At 37.0% G+C, this 22,821-nt stretch overlaps 1 protein-coding gene across 21 annotated transcripts in view; it reads left to right on the forward strand.

Moving 5' to 3' along the window:
• Window positions 1-22,821, forward strand: part of LOC129659174 (uncharacterized) — a 480,433-nt gene that overhangs the window by 111,272 nt on the left and 346,340 nt on the right. Inside the window, exon 1 of one of the 21 annotated variants that reach the window (XR_008717841.1) lies at window positions 5,894-6,215. The exons of the other annotated variants lie outside the window; for them this stretch is intronic. The gene's annotated coding sequence lies outside the window, so the exon portion shown is untranslated. Of the gene's footprint in view, window positions 1-5,893; window positions 6,216-22,821 lie in introns of those variants that run through there. 21 annotated transcript variants of the gene reach the window in all.

The following is a 22,821-nucleotide window of genomic DNA, read 5'->3' on the forward strand; positions in this document are numbered from 1 at the left end:
GAAAGTGAATTAAATGATCTGTATTCATATATATGTTAAAGATTTATTTAGTGAAGCCGATACTTTCAATTCCTGATGTTTAACAATAATGATATTAATATGCACACATTTAAAGTGCATTATTTTTATTATATCAATTTAATTGACCACTTGGCTCTGTGTTCTGGGAATCTCTTGTGCTTAATCACTCAATTGTGTCTAAACTCTTTGTGACCCCATGGACTGTAGCCTGCCAGGCTCCTCTGTTCATGTGATTTTTAAGGCAAGAATACTGAAGTGAGCTGACATTTCCTTCTCCAGTGAATCTTCTCAACTCAGGGATCGAACCCTCATTTTCTATGTCTCCTCTATTGTAGGTGGATTTCCTACCTGCTAAACCACCAGGGAAGCTCAAAATCTCTTATTAATAGATATGTGCAATTTAAACTTAAGTGGACAGTACACTTGTTAAATGGTGTATATTCTCAATGATGAGAATGTGTGTGTTTGGTCACTCAGTTGTGTCTTTGTAACCCCATGGGCTGTAGTCCACCAGCTCCCTCTGCCCATTGAATTTTCCAAGCAAGAATACTGGAGTGGGTTGGCATTTCCTTCTCCAGGGAGTCTTCTTGAGCCAGGGATAGAAACTGCAACTCCTGCATCTCCTGTATTTGCCGACATACTCTGTGATGAAAATAATAGAAGCTTAATGGGGAGGGAGGAGGGAAGAGGGTTCAGGATGAGGAACACATGTATACCTGTGGTGGATTCATTTTGATATATGGCAAAACCAATACAATATTGTAAAGTTAAAAAAAAAAAAAGAAAAGAATAGAAGCTTAAACTGTTGAGTGATTATTTTGTTGCAGGCAGAGTACCTATTCTCACATAATGATGTGCTTCTGTAACACAAAGTAGGTCAAGGGTGGATTAGCAAATAGGGAAATTGTAACTGGTATAAAGAGTAGATTCCATTTGTTCATATGTGATTTTTTGGCATATTAATATTTTACACTACAGATGACATTAGCAAAATATAAAGTAAACTAAGTAGAACTGCCAGCAAAATGAATTCTTATTGTTGTGTTTTTTCTTTAGTTTATTGGGAGAAGGCAATGGCACCCCACTCCAGTACTCTTGCCTGGAAAACCCCATGGATGGAGGAGCCTGGAAGGCTGCAGTCCATGGGGTCGCTGAGGGTCGGACACAGCTGAGCGACTTCACTTTCACTTTTCACTTTCATGCATTGGAGAAGGAAATGGCAACCCACTCTAGTGTTCTTGCCTGGAGAATCCCAGGGATGGGGGAGCCTGGTGGGCTGCCGTCTATGGGGTCGCACAGAGTCGGACACGACTGAAGCAACTTAGCAGCCGCAGCAGCAGAGGGTATATTTGTATCTAATCAGGGCTTTTATTGTGTCTGTCAGCCATGTGGAAAAAGAGTTGCTAAGACATTGAGTGGCTCACTCTTACTCATATTTTTCTATAAGTTTAATTATACTGAATGCAAAGTTTTTCCAGAATGCTTAATTCACTTTTAATCAAATGCCTAAACTTCACATCCACTGTTTTATTTTCACATGACCGATAAATATAAAAAGTAAGAACTACAAAAGTGAATATCTACAACAAATATATTAAGAATTTTGTAATATTTTGTTTTTAAATACATTTTGTATTAACTGGATATTTGGTATTCTTTGAAATGATTATCACTGAAAAGTAAATTAAAACATGTCCGGGTATTCTATTTTAGATTTCACGGGAGAGATTTAACTGAAATAGTTATTTCATAATCACATACCTATGAAAAAGGTATAGTATTCTAAGTCACTCTGAGATTCATCATTTAAATAAAAATACACAGATACAATTTTAATTTATCTCCTTGCTTTGGTCAGGTTTTATATTTTATATTATTGCTTGGCTTCTATGCAGTTCAAATGTACTGGGGAATGCAATATTTAACAATAATTTGTTTATTGCATATTTTTTTGATGATGCAAGAAGGGGAGGTAGTGATTTTGTTCTCATGTGACAAAGAACGTAAAGGAGATAGGAATCAATCTACTCAAACACAAGAGAAAGCACAATGTTTGTTCTGTTGTTGTTCAGCCACTAAGTCACTGACTCTTTGTGACCGCATGGACTGCAGCATGCCAGGCTCCTGGGTCTTCCACTATCTCCTGGAGTTTGCTCAAATTGATGTCCATTGAATTGGTAGTGCTATTTAACCATCTTATCCTCTGCTGTCACCTTCTCCTTTTGCTTTTGCTTTCCCAGCACCAGAGTCTTTTCCAATGATTGGGCTCTTCATATCAGGAGGCCAAAATATTGGAGCTTCAACTTCAGCATCAGTCCTTCCAGTGAATATTCAGGGTTGATTTCCTTTAGGATTGACTGGCTTGATCTCCTTGCAGTCCGAGGGACTCTCAGGAGTCTCTTCTAGCACCACAATTTGAAAGCATCAATTCTTTAGCATTCAGCCTTCTTTATGATCCAAGTTTCACATCTGTACATGGCTACTGGAAAATCCATAACTTTGACTGTATTGACCTTTGTCAGCAAAGTGGCATCTCTGCTTGTTAATATATTGTCTAGGTTTGTCATAGCTCTCCTTCCAAGGACCAAACATCTTTAATTTTGTGGCTGCAGTCACCATCCACAATGATTTTGGAGCCCAAGGAAATAAATTCTGTCACTGTTTCCACTTTTTCCTCTTGTATTTGCCATGGCCTCATGAGAAGAGTTGACTCATTGGTAAAGACTCTGATGCTGGGAAGGATTGGGGGCAGGAGGAGAAGGGGACGACAGAGGATGAGATGGCTGGATGGCATCACTGACTCGATGGACATGAGTCTCAGTGAACTCCGGGAGTTGGTGATGGACAGGGAGGCCTGGCATGCTGCGATTCATGGGGTCGCAAAGAGTCGGACACGACTGAGCGACTGATCTGATCTGATCTGATGGGAATGGATGCCATGATCTTCTTTTTTTAATGTTGAGTTTAAAGCCAGCTTTTTCACTCTCCTCTTTTACCCTCATAAAAAGGCTTAGTTCCTCTTCACTTTCTGCCATTAGAGTGGTATAATCTGCATATCTGAGGTTGTTGATATTTCTCCTGGCCATCTTGTTTCCAACTTGTGTTTCATCCAGCCTGGCATTTCATGGGGTGACAATATACAGCCTTGTTGTACTCTTTTTCCAATTTTGAACTAGTCAGTTGTTCCATTTCCAGTTTTAACTGTTGCTTCTTGACCCGTAGCAGTTAGACCTGACATTGTTGGCTCCAAACATGCTGAGTGACTGTCTCTGAACCAATCATTGCAGCAAAAAGAACAGTATATGCAGATTTACTTAACCTGATGAGGTTCTCCTCTACCAGATGGACTCAGAATGGAAGGGTGGTTCCCTAAAGAGATGAACTGCTAAGTAGATGAAAATATAATCATCCTCATTTGTAATAAGAGAAACACTAATTAAAAACTAGACATATAATTTCTCAGCTATCAGATTGGCAAAACTCCCAAAGTTTGAGAGTAAGGTCACAGAGAATCAGAACTGTCATATGTTGCTAGTCAGAGTACAAATGATTAGAACTTTGTGGACTCAGCATTATCTTAAATAATTATATGTGTCATTAGACCTAAAAATTTCACCCCTAAGGAATCTATCCCAACTACATACATTTGCAAAAAGAAAACAGTATAGGAAATAATACAAATGTCAATTAGTAGTAGTCTGATTAAATAAACTATAGTCTGTGGGCACAATGTAGTGATCATTAAAAAAGAGTGAAAAAGATGTCTATGTACTGATATGGAGTGATATTTGGTACTATTATTAGAGGAAAAGTCAAAGTAGATAAAATGACTATTTTATAACACTTTTGGGTTAAATATAGAATATATCTATTATATTTGCCTTTGTTTTTTCTTTTTTTTTTTTTTTTGGAACAAACAGTTGAATGGTAAGCCAGAAAGTGGTCACTTACGGGGAAGGGGGTTGACATGGTAGAGAGAATAGCCATGACTTCAGTCTTTACTGATTTATTGTTTTACATTGTTTTGATTTTTAGACTATACACAAACCTAAGAATTGAAGACAAACTGAGACAAATAAGTCTAACTGTATCTTGAACTGGTAACATAATCACAAAGAGAGAAAAAAAGAATCTTTAAAGTGTCATTTAAATAGAATGTTCTTACTCTATCACTGAATGTGTTATTTTCTAAAGAGAAAACAGGATTCTAAGAAATCTTTGATTTTACTCAGTAGTGAAAGTGTGAATACAGTTAAAGCAGACATGCCAAAAATGTCTACAATTATCAAACATGGGCTATATTATGAATACTCATTGTAATATTTCTTCACTTTTTCTGTATACTTGAAATTTTTCATAATAAAACATTGGAAGCAAATTATGACCATTAACTAGGCCAAGAATTTTTGAGACATTTTGTGGGTTATCATTTTCTTCCAAAGTAGATATTTGTACAAAGTAGAATAAAATATTCTCATACCACATTCCTCAAAACCTAGAAGAAAATCTAAGCAACTACTTTCTGTCCTGAAAATATGGAAAGACTTAAAACTACGAAACTGTAAATAATAGGATTTAAAGGTAATTTATTATTTGAATATGTAAAAATTAAAGATTTATCATCAATGAAAGGCATGGTAAAAGAAAAATGATAACATACTTGAAATATCAAAAGCAACAAATTATTAATGCCCAGATTATTAGGAATACCCAGCAATCAAGAAATAAAATAAAAAGAAAACTGAGAAAGTAATACCTTACAGGAGATGAAACCCCAAAGATGTTCATGATTATTAGAAATCATTTTTTGTATGCTTATTTCCCATCTCTATACCTTGTGTGGTAAAATGTCTGTTGAGATCATTTGCCCATTTTTAATTCAGTTATTTGTTTTCTTATTGATAATTTTTAAGAGTTATTTTTATATTTTGCATACCAGTCTTTTATCAGTTGTGTCTTTTTAAATTATTTTTAATTGGAGGATAATTCTTTTACAAGTAATTACTCCAATATGTGGTTTGTCTTCTCTGTTGACATTAACTTTTGCAGAGTAGTAGTTTTTAATTTTAATAAAGTCCATTTTATCAGTTATTTGTTTCATGGAATATGCTTTTGGTATTGTATCCAAAATATCATCATACCCAAGGTCATCTAGGTTTTCTCCAATGTTATCTTCTGGGGGTATTAATTTTGCACTTTACGTTTAGGTCTGTGATCCATTTTGAGTTGATTTTTGTAACTGGTATAAAGTCTGTATCTAGAGTCATCTTTTCTGTATATGTGGGTGTCCACTTGTTCCACCACCATTTATTGAATAGACTATCTTTTCTCCTTTGTCAAAGATTGGTTGGCTATAGTTACACAGGGATATTTCTGGGCTCTCTTTCTGTTCTACTGATTTGTTTATTATTATTTTTCTTTCACCAGTACCACACTGTCCTGATAACTGTAGCTTTGTAGTAAGTCTTAAAGTCTGACAGTGTCAGCCCTACAACTTTAATCTTCTCCTTCAACTTCATTATTCCATATACTGTGAAATAAACAGGTTTTTTCTTTTTCTTTCTTAGGATGGCTAAGTAGCTGGGAGTTTCCATTCTGTCTCATGAAAGGTACAGCTGGTTGTAGTTGGGTCTGTTCCTTCCCCTAGGTCTGTTGATGTTGTTTAGTCGCTCAGTCATGTCTGACTTTGCAGCCCCATGGACTGCAGATTCTCCAGGCAAGAATACTGCAGTGGTTTGTCATTTCCTTCCCCAAGGGATCTTCCCAACCCAGGGATCAAATCCATGTCTCCTGTTTGATAGGCAGATTCTTTACTACTGAATCGCCTGGGAAGCTCCCTAGGTTTATTAGGCTCAAATAAAACCAGCTGATTAGAATTGGTTTACTGATTTATCCTGAGGGCAGACCTTATTAAGAACATAGTGCTCCGGATTATGTCAAGATGGTTCCTTTTCCTTTGCCTGCTGAAAGTATGAGGAAGATTTTTCTTAGATATATGCTGAGAAACGTAGTTGAGTTCCTAGATATAAAACTAATAAAAGTATGAGGATCCCTCCCTGATTGGATTCCCCTAGAGTTTTTAACACCCAAGAGTTGACCGCTGTAAAACTCCAGCAATTTGTTTGCTACAGTCCTGCGTTTCCTACTCCAGTACTGGTTTCCATGGAGGTCTCATCTTGTGAGTTTCTGCTCTGGTAAGTTGTGATTCGCTGTATCTACATGTCTCTCTTTTAATTTCATAGGCAGCAGTTTGCCTTGTGATCTCACTTCTCTTATGGACCTTAGAAGAGTTGAGTTGTTGATTTTTGTTTGGCTTTTTAGCTGTTGTTAGAATGGAGGTAAAAACTTCCAGTTTCCTTATGTGAAGAACTGGAAGCCCATGTTCTATTTTTTAAGCCAAGTGGTGGGTACAGATGAGTTTATTGTGTTCTTTTATGGATTGTACTTATGCTTTATAAATTTTGGGATATATGTTGTATATTTCACAATCATATTTTATCAGTAGTAAATGATATATTTATTCAGAGAATCTTTATTGGATAAAAATTGAAGTCATCAGTGTATTATTTTAAATGGATTAAAATGAACATTTTCTCATTGTCTAACTCCTCAAACTTTCAGCCACATTTTACCTGACTTGTCTTAATACTGAAAAACAGGCCTCATTGTATACTTAGATTCCATGTGTGGCTCCACTTCTAATCACTCTGATTTAGTTCTTCTGTGGTAAAAAAGCATGGGTCTAGAAGTCACCTACTTAAAACTCCCCCAACTTCTAGGATTCTGTAAAAAAGTTGTCTTTCAGATTTGAAAATGAGTCATATGGCAATGATTGTTGATTAAAAACATGCACAAATTAAATGCTTTCAGAACAATTTGCTTTGTATCCCTTTAAATAATCAACCCCCCTCCCCCGTGTGGCTATATTGAAGAGTACTTTTTCCTTTTCATGCCTCAAATCCTGTTTTAAAAGCTTTCTTGTTTGGGAAACCTGGTCCACTGTTTCCTACCATGTTTAAATTTAACCCATAGCCAAGCACAGTTTTTCTCTTCTGATTTAAAAAAAAAAAAATGTGATTTTTGTGTGAATTTGTATGTCTGTCTCTATGATACAATTTCTATAAAGCAGAGGTTAGGGTTCATCTTAAAAAATTCAATGCTTATGGAATGAAATGAATTTTACATTTATTTTACTAAGTGAAATGTCTTACATTCAGCCATTTTTAGAGCTTTGATTAGTGGATTTCTTTATTAGAAGACATCTATCAAATTCCTTTTCCAGCTCCATGTGAATAAATAGTTGACAAGTATCCTTCATTTACACATAATTTGGGTTGTGTGGATTGGCACACTTTTTCTCCATGAACAAGGTGGCTTACATAGACCACATGAGAGAGTTCCTTGAAGTGCAGGCACACTTGCGGAGGTCCTGCTCCATTGCCTCAGGCCATGTCAGTATACTTATTTATTTATTTTCAAACCGTAGCCTCACAAAAAGCCTGCTGAAGCCTATCGCAACCCGCTTTAGCAAAGAGACCTTGCTCACAGAGGGAAAGCAAATTCTCTGTGGTTCAAACCTGCAGATATCTTGGTCTTACAAAATCATACAGATTGTCTCCTGCCTGTGTCTTCTTTTCCTCCTGGTGTGCAACTTTTAGTCCCTTGGGAATAAGAAGGAAAGTTTTGTGGAAATGTTTTTGGAAATGTATTCTTATTCTTTCAGAGAACCCCAAATGCATTCAGGTTGATGACAGATTTCTGTGTGAAGAACAGAACTTACTTTATAATGTCATAGGGACTCACTGTGATCGGCACTTCCCATTTCTGAGCACAACCTCTATCCCTAGGGACTAATTTTCTTCTTTCTCTCTGGTGGTGCCTCAGCCTCTAACAAAGGATTTAGCCTCTGCATAAGTATTTTTGTTTATTATTATTTTCACAGAGAAATTTTAAATTAAGTGACTCAATGTGGAATAAATGATGTATTTGATTATAAAATACCAGAACGTGTTCTCTGTTTTCCCCCATCTACAGTCACTCAAAGAAACTCATCTATTTTCATAACTTTAATTATCACCTCTATAAAAGTTTGTGTCCTTTCTCCTAACTCTGATTCTCTCTCCTGAACTTGTTTTCCCTTCTGAGGAATCTCTAGTTCAATTTATTGTATTATTACTTTTTACTCCTCTTGGATGATAATGCTGTCACCTTAAACTGAGTATCTACAGACCCTAATTCATGGTCTCTCTCCTGCCCACTCCTAATCAGTTCTCACCCTACACCATGATCAGTTGTACCATTATTTTCCTTATTATCACAGCTGTCTTAAATGATATCATTATTTCTTGTCAGTTCCTCCATTAATTTGTCCCTCTTATCTAGCCTTGCTTTATTCTCACTCACAGGATTATGGTTTAAGCTTTCTTTATCTCCTTCAGAGTAAGCTTACAACTTTTCCAGTGGATTCCAAACCCTGTTTTTTCTGGGCTCTGGGCCAGTGTGTGAAAAAGTGGAAGAGGCAGGTGGTTCAGTCAGTGGCAGCAGAGGCCTGGCCCAGAGCAGACTTGAGTGATCATATTATAATATAAGGCCATTTGCAGTATTCTCTACTTTATATCATCTGGTGGTTATAGCCATTCCCAGCTACTACTTACAGTCAAAATAAAGGATAAAGTTGATTTTTTAAGACATTCCTATTCCTGGTGAGAAAAGAGAAGAGTTGCGAGAATTGAATCATTATTAGTAGATCTCTATTGCCTACTACACTAAGTCTAGACATTTTTTCCATCAATTTACAGCTTTGGATAATCAAGTTCGTCTAACACGTCCAAACCTATTTCTAGAAACTTTTCAAAATGTATTTTCTACCAAATCAAATCAGTCTCCTTAATGTTCCACATGATATTCAAGTTTTCATCTTCATACCTATTCACACTTCTTTTCCCAGAATACCCTAATATTTTTTATCCACCAAAATATATCATATTTAATCTTTGTCCAGTTCTAGAGTTTCTTGTCTAATTAAACTTTCTTCATTTATTATGTCCAATATTAATCTTTATATGAATGAACAGAATGGGATACCATTCTATTAGCCTGTGTCACATACTCAACACTGTTTTTCATGCAGTCATTCTGTGGATATTTACTGAGAATATTGTACAAGATTTTGAGTCTATACAATCAAAGATACAGTTCTGGTTCTCAAGGAGCTAACTGTCTCTGATGAGGAGAGAGATGTTAAAGAAAAGAAACATAATGAAGTCAGTTCTCCTTCTCAGGGTTATAAAACTATTTATAGAAATACTTGCTCAGTAATTAAATAGTAAATAAATCATTTTTCCAGGTACAAAAGAGGAGTAAAGTTCACTTAACAAAGAGTGAAGTTAGTATTTCAATGTGTCCTCTATAATGCCCTGTCTTCAATTAGTCATTTGTTAAATGACTAATACTTAACAAGAAAGAACTGAACAGACAAATGGTAATCTATGAATACTTTTTATTTACGAAAATATCTGGAAGTAAGCTGCATGGCTGGAGAAGGCAATGGCACGCCACTCCAGTACTCTTGCCTGGAAACTCCCGTGGACAGAGGAGCCTGATAGGCTGCAGTCCATGGGGCTGCGAAGAGTCGGACACAACTGAGCTTTCACTTTCGCTTTCATGCATTGGAGAAGGAAATGGCAACCCACTCCATCGCTCTTGCCTGGAGAATCCCAGGGACGGAGGAGCCTGGTAGGCTGCCATCTACAGGGTCACACAGAGTCGAACACGACTGAAGCGACTTAGCAGCAGCAGCAAGCTGCATGGCATCTCATAGAAAATAACTGCACAGAGAGGGGGATGTAGGAGTGCTTTGGATCGAACTGGTTAATGAATCAGTTGATTATCTCAATTAGTCCAATTACACATAAACATGACCAGGAGAAGCTGGTCAGGAAAATTATGAATTTTACAAGTAATGAAAGTCTCTGTTGTTGTTCAGTAGCTAAATCATGTCCAACTCTTTGCAACCCCATGGACTGCAGTATACTTGACTTGCCTGTCTTTCACTATCTCCAAGAGTTTGCTCAAATTCATGTCCATGAAGTCAATAATGCTATTTAAGCATCTGATCTTCTGCTGCCACCTTCTCCTTTTGCTTTCTATCTTTCCCAACATCAGTCTTTTCCAATGATTTGACTCTTCACACCAGGAGGCCAAAGTATTGGAGCTTCAACTTTAGCATCAGTCCTTCCAATGAATATTCAGGGTTGATTTCCTTTAGGATTGACTGGTCTGACCTTCTTGGAGTCCCAGGGACTCTCAGGAGTCTTCTCCAACACCACAGTTCAAAAACATCAATTCTTCGATACTCAGTGTTCTTTATGGTCCAACTCTCACATCTGGATGTCACTACTGGAAAAACCATAACTTTGATGATACAGACCTTTGTTGCAAAGTGATATCTTTGCTTTAGGTTTATCTAAAGCAAACTGTCTAGGTTTGTCATAGCTTTTCTTCCAAGGATCAAGTGTCTTTTAATTTCATGGCTGCAGTAATTGTCTGCAGTGATTTTGGAGCCCAAGAAAATAAAATCTGCAAACGCTAACATTTCACTGTTAACTCATTTAAATCCTCAAAAATAAATTTAAAAATATGCTAAAGGCACTCATAGAAGAATATGGGCATACATGTAGAATATGGGCTCCGAACTTATAATTCTTCCAAATAAGACATAAACTTGTCGGGAACCTGGAAACCAATGAAGAGGAGCTTCCACTCACCTTCATATCTGGGGGATCCATCCTTTATGGATCTTGAAGGAAATTTTTTGTGTTGCTGTATTGGATTTTTCTATAACACTATTTGAATTTTAAATACTTAGAAGTAATTTGCTTCTGAACTCATTATGTAGCAATTGGTTATTCATTGAAACAGTTTTATGAACTCTGTAATATATGCCAGACCATGAAAATAAAAAATTCTCATTCCTTTTAAACCTATGTTCTTATTGAGATGTATTAAGAGGATGCATAATGGAATGCATAATATAGTGAGCAGTGCTCTGAAGAAGAAATGAAGCAAGATGAGTGGATTAGTGGAGGTGGTCCTACATCAGGTAGTGTTCTCAGCAATAAACACTCTGAGGAAGTGACAGTTGAGTTTGGATCTGATGAAGTACAGGCATATTCAGTGTGATTACTTGAGGAAAGAATGTTCAAAGTTGAGGGAATAGCAAGTGCAAAGACCCTGAGATGAAAGTGACCTTGCTTTGTTCAATGAACAGCAAGGAGATCTGTATGGTTAGAGCATATAGCATAAGCAAAACAACAACAGCAACAACAATAAAAAAACATGGTAGATAATTAGATTGGAGACAAAGTCATGAAGGCAAAAGTGTATAGGGTTCTGTAAACCAGAATAAGACTCTTACTTTATTCAAAATGTAAGAGAAATTGGAGGGATGAAGATGCAGGACATAATATAATTGATTAATATTATATTGAGATCACTGTGGTAGCAATGTGGAGATACGACTTTTGAGAGGCAAGAATGGAAGCAGTGAGAACAGTCAGGGAGCTATAGAGATGACAGTGACTTGGATAGAAATAGTAGTTGTTGGATCATATGGTATTTTCAACTTTTAGGTTTTTAAGGAACTTCCATACTGTTCTCCATAGTGGTCATACCAATTTCCATTTCTACCAGTAGTGTAGAAGGGTTCCCTCTTCTCCTCACCCTCTCCAACATTTACTGTTTGTAAACTTTCTGATGATGATCAATCTGACCCTTGTGAGGTGGTACCTCATTATAAATTTGATTTGCATTTCTCTAATAATTAGTGATGTTGAGCATATTTTCACATGTGTGTTGACAATCTGTACATCTTTCGAGAAATGTCTAGATCTTCTGCCTACATTTTGTTTGGGTTGTTTGTGGGTATTGTTGTTTTTTTCCCCCCCTCCTCACAGGAGCTGTTTGTGTATTTTGAAGATTAATCCCTTGTGGGTCACTTTATTTGCAAATATTGTCTCCCATTCTGTGGGTTGTATGTTTATTTTGTTTATGATTTCCTTTGCTGTGCATAAGCTTTTAAGTTTAATTAGCTCTCATTTGTTTATTTTCATTCTCTGGAAGGTGGATTGAAAAAAATTTTCCTCTGACTCATGTCACAGAGTGTTCTGCCTATGTTTTCCCCTAAGAGTTTTATAGTGTCCAGCCTTATATTAGGTGTTTGATCCATTTTGAGTATATTTTTTTATATTGTGTTAGAGAATGTTCTGATTTCATTCTTTTACATGTAGCTGTCCAGTTTTCCAAGCATTATTTATTGAAGAGACTGTCTTTTCTCCATTTTATATTCTTGCCTTCTTTGTCATAGATTAATTGACCATAGGTATATAGATTTCTGGGTTTTCACTCTTGCTCCATTGATCTAAATTTCTGTTTTTGCACCAGTAACATACTGTTTTGATTACTATAGCTTTGTAGTATAATCTGAAGTCAAGGCGTCTCATTTCTCCAACTCTGTATTCCTCTCTCAGGATTGCTTTGGCTATTCAGCAGGGTCTTTTGTGTTTCCATACAAATTTTAAAATGTTTTGCTCTAGTTTTGTGAAAAATACCATTTGGTAATTTGATAGGGATTGCATTGAATGTGTAGATTGCACTATTTACAATAGCCAAGACATGGAAGCAACTTAAATGTTCATCGAAAGGAATAGATAAAAAAGATGTGGTGTGTGTGTATACACACACACACACACACTGAAATATTACTTAGCCATAAAACAGAATGAAATAACGCTGTTTGCAGCAACATGGATGGATCTAAAGATGATCATGCCAAGTGAAGCAAGTCAGACAGAGAAAGGCACATTTCATATGATAACACTCATGTGGAATCTAATTTAAAAAAGAAAAAGTACAGATGAGTTTATTTACAAAACAAATAGACTTACAGACATTGAAATCAAACTTATGATGACCAAAGGGGAAAAGTGGTGGCAGCGAGGCTAAATCAGGAACTTGAGATTAACATATACACATAAGATACATGACCACCAAGGATCTACTGTAAAGCACAGGGAACTCAATATTTTGTGATAACCTATGTGAGAAAATAATCTGAAAAAGAATGAAATATATGTATCTGTATAACCGAATCACTCTTCTGTACACCTAAACTAACACAACTTTGTAAATCAACTATACACCAATACATTTATTAAAAGAGATAGTAGTTGTGAATTTGGTGACAGGAGGTTAGTTTCAGATACATATATTTGAAAGATGACCATAGCAGCAGATTGGTGCTATGTATGATTCCTAATTTGGAAAACTCAGCAGTGGCCACAGGACTGGAAAAGGTCAGTTTTCATTCCAATCCCAAAGAAAGGCAATGCCAAAGAATGCTCAAACTACCACACAATTGCACTCATCTCACATGCTAGTAAAGTAATGCTCAAAATTCTCCAAGCCAGGCTTCAGCAATATGTGAACCGTGAACTTCCTAATGTTCAAGCTGGTTTTAGAAAAGGCAGAGGAACCAGAGGTCAAATTGCCAACATCCGCTGGATCATAGAAAAAGCAAGAGAGTTCCAGAAAAACATCTATTTCTGCATTATTGACTATGCCAAAGCCTTTGACAGTGTGGATCACAGTTTCTAAAAGAGATGGGAATACCAGACCACCTGATCTGCCTCTTGAGAAATTTGTGTGCAGGTCAGGAAGCAACAGTTAGAACTAGACATGGAACCACAGACTGGTTCCAAATAGGAAAAGGAGTATGTCAAGGCTGTATATTGTCACCCTGTTTATTTAACTTATATGCAGAGTACATCATGAGAAACGCTGGACTGGAAGAAACACAAGCTGGAATCAAGATTGCCAGGAGAAATATCAATAAACTTGGATGACACCACCCTTATGGCAGAAAGTGAAGAAGAACTCAAAAGCCTCTTGATGAAAGTGAAAGTGGAGAGTGAAAAAGTTCAACCTTCAGAAAACGAAGATCATGGCATCTGGTCCCACCACTTCATGGGAAATAGATGGGGAAACAGTGGAAACAGTGTCAGACTTTATTTTTCTGGGCTCCAAAATCACTACAGATGGTGACTGCAGCCATGAAATTAAAAGACGCTTACTCCTTGGAAGGAAAGTTATGACCAACCTAGATAGCATATTCAAAAGCAGAGACATTACTTTGCCGACAAAGGTCCGTCTAGTCAAGGCTATGGTTTTTCCAGTAGTCATGTATGGATGTGAGAGTTGGACTGTGAAGAAGGCTGAGTGCCAAAGAATTGATGCTTTTGAACTGTGGTGTTGGAGAAGACTCTTGAGAGTCCCTTGGACTGCAAGGAGATCCAACCAGTCCATTCTGAAGGAGATCAGACCTGGGATTTCTTTGGAAGGAATGATGCTAAAGCTGAAACTCCAGTACTTTGGTCACCTCATGCGGAGAGCTGACTCATTGGAAAAGACTCTGATGCTGGGAGGGATTGGGGGCAGGAGCAGAAGGGGACGACAGAGGATGAGGTGGCTGGATGGCATCACTGACTCGATGGACGTGAGTCTGAGTGAACTCCGGGAGTTGGTGATGGACAGGGAGGCCTGGTGTGCTGTGATTCATGGGGTTGCAAAGAGTCGGACACGACTGAGTGACTGATCTGATCTGATCTGATGATTCCTAATAGATTATTGGTGAAAAAAAAATCAGACTTTCCACTTCTGACCAAATAAACAGAGACAAAATTGATCATCCTACAACTAGAGAACTGAAAACAATTTAAGACCATTTTTTTTTTTCAAACTTTGGATAACAGACAGTTTGTGAATATCATCTGCAAGTGAAGAGAAAATAAAATGAACCTTCAATTTAACTGGAAGAAGTTTCTAGGCAGTGGCTTAGGAAGAGGAAGCTCACAGCATGTTCAGATGTCTCAGTGTATTGAGGGATTAGGGTTGAAGATCTAGGAAGACAAACAGCTTAAATCTTCAGGAGAGACTGATAGGAGAAGAGAAATACACAGAAAGAGAGCTCTGGATTCAACAGAGGGATGCTCTCTGGTTTTAGACTTCATGAACCTTCCTACACTTTTAGTGGGAATGTAAATTAGTGCAACCACAATTGAAAACAGTCTGGGGACTCCTTAAAAGGATAAAAATACAGCTGCCAAGAATTAAAAGTAAAATTAAACAAATGGGACAAATAAAACTTATAAGCTTTTACACAGCAAAGGAAACCATCAATAAAATGAAAAGATAACCCATGAAATGGGATAAAATATTTGCAAATTTTGTGTCTAACAAGGGATTAATTTCCAAAATACACAATTAACTCATACAACTCAACATCTCAAAAAAAAAAAAAAAAACAAAACTAAAAAAATGGCCAGGAGATGTCAGTGGATATTTCTCTAGAAAAGACATACAGATGGCCAACAGGTACATGAAAAGATGCCCAACATTGTTAATTACAGAAATGCAAATCAAAACCATGGTGAAGTATTACATCACACTAGACAGAATGGGGAGAAGAAACACACTAGACAGAGGAGAAGGGGATGACAGAGGATGAGATGGTTGGATGGCATCACCGCCTCAATGGACATGAATTTGAGTAAACTCCAAGAGTTGGTGATGGACAGGGAGGCCTGGCATGCTGCAGTCCATGGGGTTGCAAAGAGTCGGACACGACTGAGCAACTGAACTGAACTGAGACAGAATGGATATCACCAAAAGCCTACAGATAATAATTGCCAGTAAGAGTGTGGAGAAAAGGGAACTCTCCTATGCTATTGGTGGGGGATGTAAGCTGATGTACCCAGTATGCAAAAAATGTATGGAGGTTCCTTAAAAAAAAAAAAAATAGAGCTACCATATAATCCAGTAGTACCACTCCTGGGCATATCTGGCAAAGATAAAAACTCTAATTTGAAAAGATACATGCACCCCAATGTTCATAACAGAACTATTTATAGTAGCCAAGACATGGAGACAACACATGTGCCCATCATTAGATGATTGATTTGTGAAAGGCAAAGGTGTGAGTGAAACTACCCAAAAAGAGAATCACAGGAAAGGAGCTTTCAGGAAAATTTCAGGGACTGAAACATGGATGGAAATAGTTCATATTCCCATCAGCCTGATAGGAGAGATGTTGTAAAATACAGGGTATTAGATACAATCCTCAGAAAGATAGCTCCTTAATAGTGGGGCTGAAGTAGTTCAAGACTAGACACCACTCTAGTCCTGCTGTAATGAAATTTAAAAAGCAACCCTTGAAAGCATCAATCTGATTGCAAGGAATTTAATTTCATGCTAGAATAAAATCTGATTCTATTTAAGGGGATGTAACAAGTAAAATTCACAATGTCTAACCAAAAAGACATAAAGTACACTAAGCATACAAAGAAACACAAAAATATGTTCAGAACCAGGTAAAAAACCAATCAATAAAAACTAAAGCATGAAATGAGAGAAATCATAGAAAGTGCAAAAGAGAACATTAAAGAAGTTAGTAAAAGTATTCTCTGTTTGTTCAACTAGGTAGAGGAAAACGTGCACATGGAGAAAAAGGAAATATATGAAAAATACAAAAATAGAACATCTTGTTTTAAAAAGTATAATGTTTAAAATGAAAACCTCACTAGATGACATTAGAAGTATGAGAAACTGCAGAAGGGAAAAATAAGCAAATTTGCAGGCATAGCAATATAAATCCTAAATGAAAGACAAATGACAGAAAAAAAGTATACAGAGCATCAGTATTCTGTGGGGCAATATCGGGGCAATGTTAAGCATCTATCATAGTTGTTCTTAGAGTTCCAAAAGGATGAGGCCTGAAAGCTGAAAAATATATGAAGGAATAATGGCTAAATGTTTTTCCAAATTAGATGAAAAACTCAATTCCCAGATCTCTAAATTCAAATACCAAACAGAATAAGCCTGAATAAAAACTATTAAAAAAAAAAACCAAAACATTAAGATCAAATTGCTGAAAACCAATTATAGGTAAAAAAAATTGTAAAGCAACCAGAATAAAAAAAAGACTTCTATGTTTATAGGAAAAAAATTAAATTTATAGTAGACTTTTTGCTAGAAACTATGCAATACAGAAGACAGTAAAGGAGCATCTTTAAGGATCTGATGGAAAAAACAAACAAAATCCATAAATCAAGAATCCCTAGACTAGTAAAAATGACATTCAAAATGAAGGCAAAGTAAAACTTTCAGAATAATAGACTGAGTGGATTAATCCAATGCAGATGTGCCTTATAAATTGTGGCAAATCCTCAAAGAGGAGGAATATAGTACCTTCCAGAAGGAAATTTTAATCTATACAAAGATGAAGAGTACCAGAAATGGTAAATACATGACTAATTTAAAAAATCTTTTTTTTCATTTATAACTTTGTTAAAACACAATTCTTTAAAGCAAAATACCAGCCATTTATTATGGATTTTTTTCAGGTTTGTTGACAACATGAATAAATCTCAAAAGAATCAAACTACATAAAAGAGCCAGAAAGAACAGATGATATCCTATATGACTCCATTTACATCGAACTCTAGAGAATGCAAAGCAAGAGTGAAGAAGACAGATCATTGGTGACTGGGGGTGGGCAATGAATAGGGGACTGACTGCAATAGGAATTAAGAGAAATTTAAGGATGATAAAAATGTTTTTTCTTAGGATTTTAGTGGTGGTTAACTATTACAGACATACTTCAGAGATATAGGGAGTTCAGTTCCAGACTACCACTATAATACGAATATGGCAATTTTGGTTTCCCAGTGCATTTAAAAGTAATGTTGAAGCTATACTGCTGCTGCTGCTGCTAAGTTGCTTCAGTCGTGTCCGACTCTGTATGACCCCATGGACAGCAGCCCACGAGGCTCCCCCATCCCTGGGATTCTCCAGGCAAGAACACTGAAGTGGGTTGCCATTTCCTTCTCCAATGCATGAATGTGAAAAGTGAAAGTGAAGTTGCTGAGTCTTGTCTGACTCTTAGCAACCCCATGGACTGTGGCCCACCAGGCTCCTCCATCCATGGGATTCTCCAGGCAAGAGTGCTGGAGTGGGGTGCCATTGCCTTCTCCTTAAGCTATACTACAGTCTATTAAATGTGCAATAGCATTATGTCTAAAGTAAGTACATATCTTAATTCAAAAATACTTTATTGTTAAAAATGCTAACCAGCATCTAAGCCTTCAGCAAGTTACAATAGTTAACACCATGGATCACAGATCACCATGACAAATAAAATAATAGTGAAAAAGTTTGCCATACTGTGAGAATTACCAAAATGTGACTCAGAGAAATAAGTGAGCAAATACTGTTGGGGGGGGAAAAAAAATGGTGCCAAAAGAGTTATTCAACATAGGGTTGTCACAAACCTTCAATTTGTAAGAAAAAAAAAAAAAAAGCCCACAATTTTTGAAGTGCAATAAAGTGAAGCCCAATGAAGTATGCTTGTAATCACAGATTATACACTTAAAGTTGGTGAGTACTATTATACATATACCTCTAGAAAGCTGATTTTAAAAGAACAGTAAAAAAGAAAAAAAAAAAAGGACTCAGAAAAGAAAATCATAAGTCAAATAGCAATGTTACATTTTAAAAAACACTTGACAACTTTCATTTTGACTGACAATGTTTTTTGAGTGATGCCTGGTTTTTAGACTGATTTGACTATTCTTCAGTCAAACTGTTCAAACAGATTTGTGGATATGGTCATGACCCTCATTCAGAATGATCTTTTCTTAATGTATGCCTGGGGTTGATAAGCTATAAATGGACTGTATGTAAATGAAGAATATAGTTTTTTAAAAATCTGAAAGAGGATTCTAAAGCTAAAAAAGAAAGCTGATTTCCATCTCAATTCTTACTTCATTCTCAGTCAGTTTCTAAACGTAGTAATAATCCTGATAGAGTCTGTGATGCCAGCATATCCTTAATTCCTTGGGATGAAGACCCTCTATTTAGAACCAAACATAGCATATTTAATCCTCACTCATCTACCATGCTTTAAAAAGTACAGATAACCATTACGGACTCAATAAAAAGAAATTCAAGTGGCTGTTTTTTACTGGGCAGATAAAGATACAGATATTGTCAGCATTATGCCTTTTCCTGCCCGTCAGGACATGAAGAGGAACTTAATGGGATTTCAGACCAAGGACCTGAAGTAAAATGAAAAATTACATAAGTGCTGTGATTTTAATTATATCTAGCTGCACTTATAAACATATGTATGGTATATTTCCTTATATCTCAATATAAGAAATTAATTTTGCTTTTTAAAAATAGGTTTTTTTAAAATAGCCCATTAATTCACAGATTAATTCAGATTGAAAATCTACATCAAGATAACCACAGGAAAATGTACAAAAATAATCTAATATCAATGATATTTCTAAAATTTGAAAAATCTAAATAAAATCTAAAGTATGCAGTGCTTACTATAAAATTTAACTTCACCATTTCTCAGAGAAAACAGATGGAAAAATATTTACATCTAAGCAATTATATACATTTTCCTGCCAAGCCATTACTTACTTATAAGCAAAAGTTTTCACTAATATTCTTATCCAAAATTTTTCTTGGCTTCAATGGTCTCATAATAGCATAAATATAAGTATATAATAGCTAATTTGTATTAGACTAGAATTTTAAAATTGTATACTTTCTAAAAATTACTTTGGTAAATATCATTAGCTGTGAATATCATTTATTATTTTTATTTAACAACTTTGGATACTTGCATCTTTTCATTTAATTGTATATACCTTTGTTTTAATAAAAAGGTTCACTACAAATAGAATACTGAAGTATAATAATTATTTCATAACCAATATGTAATTGATTTGAGTACTGACCTTATAACCAAGTATTCTCAATGGGTAATAAGACACCTTTCTGAATTAACCTAGAGGGCAGGAGGAGAAAGGGACAGCAGAGGATGAGATGGCTGTATGGCATCACCAACTCAATGGACATGAGTCTGAGTGAACTCCAGGAGTTGGTGATGGGCAGGGAGGCCTGGTGTGCTGCAATTCATGGTTACAAAGAGTCGGACACGACTGAGCAGCTGAACTGAACTGAGACATTGACAATTGTTAGCTTTGCTATAGAACAGTTCAGTAACAGGTTTCAGTTCAGTTCAGTAGCTCAGTCGTGTCCGACTCTTTGCGACCCCATGAATTGCAGTACGCCAGGCCTTCTTGTCCATCACCAACTCCCGGAGTTCACTGAGACTCACATCCATTGAGTCAGTGATGCCATCCAGCCATCTCATCCTCTGTTGTCCCCTTCTCCTCCTGCCCCTAATCCCTCCCAGCATGAGGGTCTTCTCCAATGAGTCAACACTTCACATGAGGTGGCCAAAGTACTGGAGTTTCAGCTTTAGCATCGTTCCTTCCAAAGAAATCCCAGGGCTGATCTCCTTCAGAATGGACTGGTTGGATCTCCTTGCAGTCCAAGGGACTCTCAAGGGTCTTCTCCAACACCACAGTTCAAAAGCATCAATTCTTCAGCATTCAGCCTTCTTCACAGTCCAACTCTCACAACCATACATGACCACTGGAAAAACCATAGCCTTGACTAGATGGACCTTTGTTGGCAAAGTAATGTCTCTGCTTTTGAATATGCTATCTAGGTTGGTCATAACTTTCCTTCCAAGGAGTAAGCGTCTTTTCATTTCATGGCTGCAGTCACCATCTGCAGTGATTTTGGAGCCCCCAAAAATAAAGTCTGACACTGTTTCCACTGTTTCCCCATGTATTTCCCATGAAGTGATGGGACCAGATGCCATGATCTTCATTTTCTGAATGTTGAGTTTTAAACCAACTTTTTCACTCTCCTCTTTCACCTTCATCAAGAGGGTTTTGAGTTCCTCTTCACTTTCTGCCATAAGGGTGGTGTCATCTGCATGTAACAGGTTTAGACCAAAGCAATTACTTAACTTGATCTCACACTTAGAAGATACATTTTTATTAAATATATTGTATCTTTCAAATAATATTAGATTGGTGCAAATGTAATTGTGGCTTTGGACCATGAATTTAAGATCATTTTAACTTTGCTCAAACATATCTTAATTAATCAAAATAGGAACCATTACAATCAACAGTCTTACCTAGTGGCTCAGACGGTAAAGAGTCTGCCTGTAATGTCCAGGTTCGAGCCCTGGGTTGGGAAGATCCCCTGAAGAAGGGAATGGCAACCCACCCCAGTATTCTTGCCTGGAAAATCCCATGGATAGAGGAGCCTGGTGGGCCCCAGTCTATGGGGTCACAAAGAGTTGGACATGACTGAGTGACTAAAACACTCACACAATCAACACAGTTTTTGCCCATGAGAAATAAGTTTGTTTATTCTGATAGTGTAAAAGCCATGCTTCAGGATTGGACAAACCCTTGGAAAGCATTTTCTGTCTCCTGCTGGTTGTGGAAGTGTTTTCTTCACAAAAAGTTGTTGAGATGCTTGAAGAAGTGGTAGTCAGTTAGCAAGAGGTCAGGCGAATATGGTGGGATGAGGCGAACTACATAGCCCAATTCATTCAACTTTTGAAGTGTTGGTTGTGTGATGTGTGGCCGAGCATCATCATGGAGAATTGGGCCCTTTCTGTTGACCAATGCCAGCTGCAAGTGTTGAAGTTTTCTGTGCATCTCATTGATTTGCTGAGCACACTTCTTAGATGTAATGGGTTTGCCAGGATTCAGAAAGCTATAGTGGATCAGATGGGCAGCAGACAACCAAACAGTGACCATGACCTTTTTTTGGTGCAAGTTTGATTTTGGAAAGTGCTATGAAGCTTTTTCTCTGTCCAACTACTGAGCTGGTCATCACTGGTTGTCATATAAAATCCACTTTTGTTGCACATCACAATATAATAAAGAAATAGTTCATTGTTGTTACATACAGTAAGAGAAGATGACCCTTCAAAATGATGATTTTTAAAATTTTAAGTTAGCTCATGAGGTACCCACTTACTGAACTTTTTTACTTTTCCAATTTGTTTCAAATGCTGAATGACTGTAGAATGGTCGACATTGAGTTCTTTGGTAATTTCTCATGCAGTTGTTAAGAGCATCAGCCTCAATCGGTTCAGTTCAGTCACTCAGTCATGTCTGACTCTTTGTGACCCCATGGACTACAGCACACCAGGCCTCCCTGTCCATCACCAGTTCCTGGAGCTTGCTCAAACTCATGTCCATTGAGTCAGTGATGCCATCCAACCATCTCATCCTCTGTCGTCCCCTCCTCCTCAGCTTCAGTGATGGCTCTTAATTGGTCACTGTCACCTTCTGATCACCGGACAGCACACTGCTCATCTTCAAGGTTCTCATCTCCTTTGCAAAACTTCTTGAACCACCACTACACAGTACTTGAGCATTTTCTGGGCCAATGCATTGTTAATGCTATGAGTTGTCTCCTCAAAACCACAAATACTTTTGCATCAATGTAATAGTAACAAAACAATAACAAAAGCGTCCTGTGATACCTGTCACCATCTCTAGGGAGAAGTTCCACCACATAGAGGATAGCAAATAGCATAACAATGTCTGCCACCAGGAGCAGTAGTTCCAGCATGGTTTCCAGGCGTTGAAGTTGCCAAGAAAGACATGACTCATACAGTCGAGAGAGGGAACAACACTTTATTTACACAGAAGAGACAGAACAGGATTAGCTTTAATAATGAGCATGGCTCCCACATGGCCAATAGGTCTTTCCCTGAAACCCTGAAAGTGGGAAGATATTCTGCATATACCCATCTTGCTCTATAGGCAAAAGACCCCATTCCTTCTCCAC

Source organism: Bubalus kerabau, chromosome 8, assembly GCF_029407905.1.
Source record: "Bubalus kerabau isolate K-KA32 ecotype Philippines breed swamp buffalo chromosome 8, PCC_UOA_SB_1v2, whole genome shotgun sequence".
Lineage (NCBI taxonomy): Eukaryota > Metazoa > Chordata > Mammalia > Artiodactyla > Bovidae > Bubalus > Bubalus kerabau.